We start from the raw sequence: 10,294 nt of genomic DNA on the forward strand, positions 1-10,294 counted from the left end.
TTTGAAGTAAAACATTTCATTCAGCCCCGCCCCCTCGTGGTAAAATTGTTGCGATAGGCTAGAATTTGCATAGGGAGTTGGGCCAAATGACATGATTCATGTAGAATCATGTTTTAAGCCCCGCCCCCTACACGGAGACCCGCGATCGCCGCGGGTATTCTCCTCATTCTGCCCACTTCACTAGGAAGTGGGCAGAATGCGGGAGAATTGCCTACCCTTCCGGGGGTGCGGGGGGTTACCCGAAAAATCAGGAGCCTCCCGCGAAAACCGGGAGGGTAGGCATGTATGCTACAGCAGCATGTGTGCTGCATCGAACTGGACCGATGCCGATATCCGAGAGCTACTGCTCATCAGGACATAGGAGGAAATTAAACGCCAGATGACCGGCACAGTTAAACATGCAGTAGTGTACCACAATATAGCCAAGATGCTGAAGTCCCGAGGGATAAAACGCACACAGCAGCAGCAAGTGGTAAATAAATTGAAGGCCTTGCGTAAGCAGTTCACTAAAGTGCACGATCATAACCGCAACAAAAGTGGTGCAGGCCGCAAGGAATGGGTGCATTACCAATTGTGCTACAGCGCTTTTGGAAATACAGCGCTTTCAAACCCCATAGCACTGTCCTCCTCAATTGCGCCATCCTGCTCCAGCCAGCAGGAGGATAGTCAAGAGGTACCGGCTACACAGGTTACCCTGCCGTCCTCGCAAAGCAGACCAACATCACAGCTCCTACTGACCGATGAGCCTGGAGAAAGTAGTGGGATGGATTCATCTGTGAATGCTGACAGTATCGCTTCCACCATAGATGAGGTAGTTGAGACAAGCTCAGAGACTGCGCCCCCTAAAAAGACCCCTCCGCTACGCGCTAATAGTAAGTATTTTAAAAAAGAAAAACACCCACATCACACACACACACACACACACACACTACATTCACTTAAATCCAAATGGTAACTGTTGCAGAGTGCTGCTAGCGTGCAGGTAGATAGAAGGCCACAAGCACATGTACGCAAACACCACTGCTATCTTTACGTCGGCTCAGTGCATATTATATTTGTGTTTTTGTTTTTCCCCTTTGCAGTCTACAATGTGCCACCCAGAAAGAAGAAGCTCAACAGGTCGGAGCAAGCGGCTAGAGCGATGACTTCTGTGATCGTGGAGCATCTCCGTGAATTGGATGCCGACATTCTGAGGCAGGAGGATGCTAGATTGGATCGGTTTCTAGAGTCCGAAAGGGAAATGCAGCAGTCATTTATGAGGCAATTAATGGATATGCAAGAGAGACAGGTGTCTTTTTTAGAGCGCACATTTGCTCATGGTTATCCCAACCAAACACCGGCATTACCACAGGCCCCAGTGTACCCACAACACAGATTTGGGCAGTGCAATATGGGGCCCAATTATTACAAACCTAGCACTAACCCTAACACAACACAAACAAACCAAGAGTCACCACAGTATACAGTGTATAGGCAATTGCCGTAAACATGGCCATTTTAAATATTTTATCGTTGTACCAACCGGTACATGTTCTATTTTAGTTTTTTTTTTTTTTATGTTGTGTGGCTAAAATTATAATGTTTATTGTGTGAAGGCACTTTTCATTTTTTTATAACTTTATAGTATATTGTTTTGCCCGCAGGGATCTATAAGGCACTTTTCTTTTATACTGGGCATACAATGTTTGACATTTTCAACAATCTGAGAATGTGTTAAAACTGTTCTATTAAAAAACACAATATATGCACATGGTTAAAGTAAAAAAACAAAAAACTTTAAAACCAAATAAACCAAAAACATGTTTGGAATATGAAATTTTGCTTTTTTATTTTAAATCAATGGGAAAAGCAGGGAAAAGCAGGGATTACCCGGGTTCAGTGTGAATGGGGCAAACCCAGGAATAACCCGGGTCAAGTTGCAGTGTAAACGGGGTCTGAAGCCGAGTTCGACCCGGGATTGACCAGTGTTCAAATTCCAGGGTCGGACCCGGGATTTTGGTGTAAAAGGGGTATTACTAATGCTCTCTTATACCCCTTTTACACCAAAATCCCGGGTCCGACCCTGGAATTTGAACACTGGTCAATCCCGGGTCGAACTCGGCTTCAGACCCCGTTTACACTGCAACTCGACCCGGGTTATTCCCGGGTTTGCCCCGTTTACACTGAACCCAGGTAATCCCTGCTTTTCCCTATAGATGTCATTAAAAATGGTCTTTTTTAAGGGCTGACAAAAGATGAGGTCACAAAAGACAACAAAAGAGAGGGGTGGGGACTGCTTACAGCATTGCAGCAATGATGGCAGACAGAGCACATGTGGGTATTCCCGATGTCCTCACTGTTTTCAGCTTTCTGTTGATTTCAGCAACAGAGAATTGGATGCAGCTTTTTATGATGTGGCACCTTGTGCAGGGTTCGAGGAGGAGAGCGCAATTCTTGGCTGAGAGGGCCAGATTTCGACCGCAATATTTGCGCAGGAGGAGAGCACTGATATCAGCCAACATCACCACCATGATGAGATTGACCACGATGAGAAATAGAAGAATGTGGGCCAGAGACCGCCACCATGGAGAAGCTTTCATGCTGACTGTAGAAGCTTTCCAAGTGGAGCAGTGGCTGGAACACTTTCGGATGTCGCGTGCCACCTTTTATTATATATTGGAATTACTGGCACCAGCACTGATGATGCAGACCACCAACTACCGAAAGCACATCACCCCAATCAGGAGATTAGCCATTGCACTCTGGTGGTATGCTACCCCCGGAGAGTAACGCACATTTGGTGTTGGGATTGGCACAGTCTGCAAGATCATTTACCAGGTGATGCGGGCATTAGTGGATACCCTGTACCAGCGCTTTATCTCCTTGCCAGAAGGACAGCGCCTAGATGAAACCATCCAAGGCTTCCTCAGGCGTGGGTATCCGCAGTGTGCTGGTGCCATAGATGGGACCCACATTCCCATCATCGCCCCCCATGAAAACCCTGTGGATTATTATAATCGAAAAGGGTGGAATTCCATTATTCTTCAAGCTGTTGTGGACCATCGATACTGGTAAGTAAATTTGTACGAATTATTCTTTCATATCTACTTTTATTTTATGTTTTTTGTAGGTAGAATACTAATTTTTTTTTTTTTAGTTTTACAGATGTTTTCATAGGCTGGCCTGGACGGGCACATGACGCCAGAGTACTAGCCAACTCTGACTTGTACAGCATAGCAGAGGAAAAGCGAGGTGGATGGCTTTTCCCTAGAGAGGTAAGAATATATGGTCCTTTTACTCTTTATGTCCACTATACTTATGTGCTTTAGCAAAATATTAAGTGTGTAATGGTGCGGAATGCATGATATTCCAAAGTATTTGTCAACATATTGTGCTATAAAATACATTAAATTTCTGAAACCTACTTGACCACCATGTGAATACATATATAGTGACCATATTTTTTTTTTTTACAGAAATCGGTGACCGTAGATGGGGTGGAGCTCCCAGTCCACTTCAATGGCGATGCGGAATATCCGTTGAAGCATTGGCTAATGAAGGGTTATACCCAACATGCACAGTTGTCCCCGGAAAAGGTCACCTACACTCACACCCTTAGCTCTGCCCGGATGGCTGTGGAAAATGCTTTCGGACATTTAAAAGGACGTTGGCACTGTCTCATGAAAAGGAATGATGTGGACCTAAAAATCATGCCCCATGTAGTAGCAGCCTGCTGCATACTTCATAATATTTGTGAAATTCAAAAGGACCACTTCCTTCCCGAGTGGAATGTGCAGGACACTGAGGTGGGGGGCATTACAAGTGATGCAGTAAGCTACGTGGGGGAGCATGAGGACAGCGCCGAGCTCATCCAGGTCACCATTGCAACAAACCTTCCCTTATTGGTTTAAAATAAAAAGCAAAATTTCAAATTCCAAACATGTTTTGGTTTATTTGGTAGAAAAAGTTTATTTTTTTACTTTAACCATGTGCATATATTGTGTTTTTTAATAGAACAGTTTTAACATAATCTCAGATTATTGCAAAAGTATAAAAACAGTGTAAACATATGTCAAGCATCATATGCCCAATATAAAAGAAAAGTGCCTTAGCCGTGCAGTCAAAACAATACACTGTAAAAGTGATAAAAAAATGAAAAGTGCCTTCACCCAATAAACATTATAATTTTAGCCACACAATATAAAAAATAAAAATAAAATAGCAAATGTTCCGGTTGGTACAACGATAAAATATTTAAAACGGCCATGTTTACGGCAATTGCCTATACACTGTATTAGGGGTGAGCGGGTTCGGATTTCTGAAATCCGAACCCCCCCGATCCGAGTCAGGCTCGACTTTTCCCGCCTGACTCGGATTCTGAAATCGAGGCAAAACGTCATCATCCCGCCTTCCGAGTCTCGCGGGTTTTGGATCCTATATAAGGTACCCGCGTCGGCGCCATTTTCTCACTCGGCTGTGGACAGTGAAGAGGGAGGGTGGGAGTTAGGGCTGGCTGGGCTGTGTAGTGTAGTGTAGTGCAGAGTAGTGTTGTGCTGTGCTGTGCTGCGCTGTGCTGCTGTTGTCCATAGGGGCTGTGTCCACTACTTCAAAGTCCATAGGGGCTGGCTGTGTTGTGCTGTGCTCCTGTTGTTAATAGGGGCTGTGTCCACTACTTCAAAGTCCATAGGGGCTGGCTGGACTGTGTTGTGCAGTCAGTTGTCCATAGGGGCTGTGTCCACTCCAAAGTCCTGTGCAGTGTCCCAGTCCTAAAGGGGTGCTGTAGTGTTGTCCAGGGGGTGCTCTGTCCATCAGGGGTGCTCCCCCCAAGTGCTAAAAAAAAATTTTTTTCTGTGTTTGTGAATTGTGTGCGCAGTAGCCGCACGTGCATCAACAAAGTAGTGCCAAGCGTGCGCCTGTGTCATAAGTAAAGGGCCGCCTGGCTTGACCGTTAAAGGGTGCTGTAACCCCCAAAGTACACTCCAGTCCAAACCCAATAAAAAAATATTTCCTGTGTTTGTGAATTGTGTGCGCAGTAGCCGCACGTGCATCAACAAAGTAGTGCCAAGCGTGCGCCTGTGTCATAAGTAAAGGGCCGGCTGGCTTGACCGTTAAAGGGTGCTGTAACCCCCAAAGTACACTCCAAACCAAATAAAAAAATATTTTCTGTGTTTGTGAATTGTGTGCGCAGTATCCGCACGTGCATCAACAAAGTAGTGCCAAGCGTGCGCCTGTGTCATAAGTAAAGGGCCGGCTGGCTTGACCGTTAAAGGGTGCTGTAACCCCCAAAGTACACTCCAAACCAAATAATAAAATATTTTCTGTGTTTGTGAATTGTGTGCGCAGTATCCGTACGTGCATCAACAAAGTAGTGCCAAGCGTGCGCCTGTGTCATAAGTAAAGGGCCGGCTGGCTTGACCGTTAAAGGGTGCTGTAACCCCCAAAGTACAATCCAAACCAAATAAATTTTTTTTTTCTGTGTTTGGGAATTGTGTGCGCAGTAGCCGCATGTGCATCATCAAAGTAATGCCAAGCGTGCGCCTGTGTCATAAGTAAAGGGCCGGCTGTCTTGACTGTTAAAGGGTGCTGTAACCCCCAAAGTACACTCCAAACCAAATAAAAAAATATTTTCTGTATTTGTGAATTGTGTGCGCAGTAGCCGCACGTGCATCAACAAAGTAGTGCCAAGCATGCACCTGTGTCATAAGTAAAGGGCCGGCTGGCTTGACCGTTAAAGGGTGCTGTAACCCCCAAAGTACACTCCAAACCAAATAAATAAAATTTTTCTGTGTTTGTGAATTGTGTGCGCAGTAGCCGCACGTGCATCAACAAAGTAGTGCCAAGCATGCGCCTGTGTCATAAGTAAAGGGCCGCCTGGCTTGACCGTTAAAGGGTGCTGTAACCCCCAAAGTACACTCCAGTCCAAACCAAATAAAAAAATATTTTCTGTGTTTGTGAATTGTGTGCGCAGTAGCCGCACGTGCATCAACAAAGTAGTGCCAAGCGTGCGCCTGTGTCCCATAAGTAAAGGGCCGGCTGGCTCATTTCTTAAAGGGTGGTGTAACCCACAAAGTGCACTAGTCTCCAACAAAAATAAAAAAATATTTTCTGTGTTTGTGTGCGCCTTAGCCGCACGTATATATATCAATATAACATAAATGGAGGACCAAACTTTCTCCGATAAAAATAAAATAGGGAAAGATCAAGAACCACTTCCTCCTAGTGCTGAAGCTGCTGCCACTAGTCATGACATAGACGATAACATGCCATCAACGTCGGTCTGCCAAGGCCGATGCCCAATGTCATAGTAGAGGGCACATACAATCCCAAATGACAAAGTTCAGGAAAATGACCTTGAAAAAAACATTTAAATCATCTGAAGAGAAACGTAAACTTGCCAATAAGCCATTTACGACACGGAGTGGCAAGGAACGGCTAAGGTCTTTCCCTATGTTCATGACTAGTGGTTCAGCTTCACATGACGATGGAAGCCCTCCTCCCGCTAAAAAAATCAAACGAGTTAAGCTGGCAAAAGCACAGCGAAGAACTGTGCGTTCTAAGAAGATATCACAAATCCCCAAGGAGAGTCCAAGTGTGGTGGCGGTTGCGATGCCTGACCTTCCCAGCACTGGACGGGAAGAGGTCGCTCTTTCCACCATTTGCACGCCCCCTGCAAGTGCTGAAAGGAGCACCCACAGTCCACTTGCTGTTATGCAAATTGAAGATGTCACTGTTGAAGTACAACAGGATGAGGATACTGGTGTAGCTGGCACTGAGGAGGAAGTTGGCGAGGAGGATTCTGATGGTGATGTGGTTTGTTTAAATCAGGCTCCAGGGGAGACAGTTGTTGTCCGTGGGATGAAAAAGCCCATCACGGTCATGCCTGGGCAGAAGACCAAACATTCCACCTCTTTGGTCTGGCAATATTTCTATCCAAATCCGGACAACAACTGTCTTGCCATATGTACCATATGTAAAGGTGAAATAAGTAGGGGTAGGGACGTTAACCACCTAGGAATATCCTCTCTTATACGGCACCTGCAGCGCGTTCATAAAAAGTTACTGTCAAGTTCAGAAACTTTGGCTCAGACCGTAAGCAGTCCAGGGTCACCTAAATCCCTTTTTCCTATTTTATCCAAGGAATCGGTGGATGAGGAGGATGAGGACGACATCTTGCCTCCGTAGAACCAGTTTGTGCAGGGACACATTAATTGCCAGCTTGTTTTGTGGGGGCCCAAACGAACCAATCATTTCAGCCACAGTCATGTGGCAGACCCTGGCGCTGAAATGATTGGTTTGTTAAGTGTGCATGTCCTATTTATACAACATAAGGGTGGGTGGGAGGGCCCAAGGACAATTCCATCTTGCACCTCTTTTTTTTCTTTGCAGTATGTACTGTTTGGGGCCTAGTTTTTCAAACTGCCATCCTGTCTGCCACTGCAGTGTCACTCCTAGATGGGCCACGTGTTTGTGCCGCCCACTCGTGTCGCTTAGCATAGTCATCCAGCTACCTCGGTGCAACCTTTTGGCCATAAAAACAATATTGTGAGGTGTGAGGTGTTCAGAATAGACTGGAAATGAGTGGAAATGAAGGTTATTGAGGTTAATAATAGCATAGGAGCAGAAAAACCCACAAATTCTGTGATTTTAGCTGTTTTTATGCTTTTTTTAAAAAAAATACAGATCCAAAACACAAAACCCAGAACCCAAAACACGGAAGGGTGGTTTTGGCAAAACCAATCCAGATCCAAAACACGAAGAAAGATCCAGATCCAAAACCAAAACACAAAACACGAAAAGTGGCCGGTGCACACCCCTACACTGTATACTGTGGTGACTCTTGGTTTGTTTGTGTTGTGTTAGGGTAAGTGCTAGGTTTGTAATAATTGGGCCCCATATTGCACTGCCCAAATCTGTGTTGTGGGTACACTGGGGCCTGTGGTAATGCCGATGTTTGGTTGGGAAAACCATGACCAAATGTGCGCTCAAAAAAAGACATCTGTCTCTCCTGCATATCCATTAATTGCCTCATAAATGACTGCTGCATTTCCCTTTCGGACTCTAGAATCTAGCATCCTCCTGCCTCTGAATGTCGGCATCCAATTCGCGGAGATGCTCCACGATCACAGAAGTCATCGCTCTAGCCGCTTGCTCCGACCTGTTGAGCTTCTTCTTTCTGGGTGGCACATTGTAGACTGCAAAGGGGAGAAACAAAAACACAAATATAATATGCACTGAGCCGACGTAAAGATAGCAGTGGTGTTTGCGTACATGTGCTTGTGGCCTTCTATCTACCTGCACGCTAGCAGCACTCTGCAACAGTTACCATTTGGATTTAAGTGAATGTAGTGTGTGTGTGTGTGTGTGTGTGTGTGTGTGTGTGTGTGTGTGTGTGTGTGTGTGTGTGTGTGTGTGTGTGTGTGTGTGTGTGTGTGTGTGTGTGTGTGTTTTTCTTTTTTAAAATACTTACTATTAGCGCGTAGCGGAGGGGTCTTTTTAGGGGGCGCAGTCTCTGAGCTTGTCTCAACTACCTCATCTATGGTGGAAGCGATACTGTCAGCATTCACAGATGAATCCATCCCACTACTTTCTCCAGGCTCATCGGTCAGTAGGAGCTGTGATGTTGGTCTGCTTTGCGAGGACGGCAGGGTAACCTGTGTAGCCGGTACCTCTTGACTATCCTCCTGCTGGCTGGAGCAGGATGGCGCAATTGAGGAGGACAGTGCTATGGGGTTTGAAAGCGCTGTATTTCCAAAAGCGCTGTAGCACAATTGGTAATGCACCCATTCCTTGCGGCCTGCACCACTTTTGTTGCGGTTATGATCGTGCACTTTAGTGAACTGCTTACGCAAGGCCTTCAATTTATTTACCACTTGCTGCTGTGTGCGTTTTATCCCTCGTGACTCCAGCATCTGGGCTATATTGTGGTACACTACTGCATCTTTAACTGTGCCGGTCATCTGGAGTTTAATTTCTTCCTCCGCCCTGATGAGCAGTAGATCTCTGATATCGGCATCGGTCCAGTTCGTGACAGCACACATGCTGCTGTAGGAACAGGGTGTGGCTCAGGCTGCTGTTATGGCTGTGTATCAGCCTGCGTTTGGAGCTGCTGGTCAAGCTGTGGTGCAGGCTGCAATTCTGACTGTGGCAGCCTGTGTATCAGCCTGCGTTTTGTGGGAGTTGGTCAGGCTGTGGTGCAGGCTCTGTGCAGGTTTGGCATGCAAGTAATGGCTGCGTGTGCGTCTCTCTCAGCAGAGCCCTGACAAATAACATCATCTGCCAGCGCCCCAGAAGCTCCAATCAGCTAATAGCAGAATATAGCCGGGTCAAATAATCCGGGTAGCACCCGTTGACTATGCCGCATGACACGGGAACAACCCGTTTTCAACCCTGCTCTCAACCCGAGTAAGATTGCCTGGTAAATCGACCCGAGTTATTTTTTTGGGAGCTGTTCACACAGAGCCTCAACCCGGATCGACCTGGCAATAACCCGGGTTATTTGTTTGGTGCAAAAGGGGTATTAGTTCTGTGATTCATAGGGCTATTGTGTAAACTAATACCTCTTTTTCATGGTTCCAACCCTGGTCAGACCCAGTACAGACCCATTTACACTGCACCTTTGATCTGGGTTACTCTCAGATCAGCCCTGTTCACACTGAACTCAGGTCTGCCCTGCTAAACCTGTGAGGTCATAAAAAGTGGGAGGTGAATGCTCCACAACCACCAATCCGCTCATTTTAGGCATGATCCAGATCAGATAACCCGGGTTGCATCGTTTACACTACACCATTACCTGGGTCCATCCTGGGTCCAACCCTGGTAGCTACCTGGGTTGGATTGCAGGGTCACTTGACCCAGGTTATTTTTCAGGGACCCTTTTACACTGAGCTGCGACCCGGGTAGACCCAGCAAAAACCCAGGTTTTTGCTCTGGTGTAAAAGGGGTATTATAGTCTCCTGTATCCAGGTTTGCGGAGGCAATCCTGGCCAGTGTACAGCTTCCTTTCCCACCAAAAGATAAAAGCTTGTATGCCCTGTGTCCACACACAAAACAAACTTTGGGGGGTAATAGCAATTGGCCTATCCAAGCAACTTCAGTGGCCAAATATAGCAAAAATTGGGCTATTCTGCGAATACAAGTACCATAGTAATGAAGGAACACTTTTTGCTCATTAGTACAATTACAGTTTCCGGAATCATCACATTGGTCAATATCCTTACTGCCATTAAGGTAATTATTCCATGGCTTAGTTGCATTCCACAGAAAGGTACAGTAGGGTATGAAGCAGGGATAGAACCATCAGTTAAATATATTTTAC

At 45.9% G+C, this 10,294-nt stretch overlaps 2 pseudogenes; one reads left to right on the forward strand and one right to left on the reverse strand.

The window, feature by feature from the left end:
* Window positions 1-298: 298 nt before the first annotated feature.
* On the forward strand, window positions 299-3,319 carry LOC148538560 (uncharacterized; annotated as a pseudogene).
* Window positions 3,320-3,449: 130 nt separating this feature from the next.
* On the reverse strand, window positions 3,450-9,017 carry LOC148538561 (uncharacterized; annotated as a pseudogene).
* Window positions 9,018-10,294: the final 1,277 nt, after the last annotated feature.

Source organism: Taudactylus pleione, unplaced genomic scaffold, assembly GCF_031769625.1.
Source record: "Taudactylus pleione unplaced genomic scaffold, aTauple2 ptg000039l, whole genome shotgun sequence".
NCBI classification, from domain to species: Eukaryota; Metazoa; Chordata; class Amphibia; order Anura; family Myobatrachidae; genus Taudactylus; species Taudactylus pleione.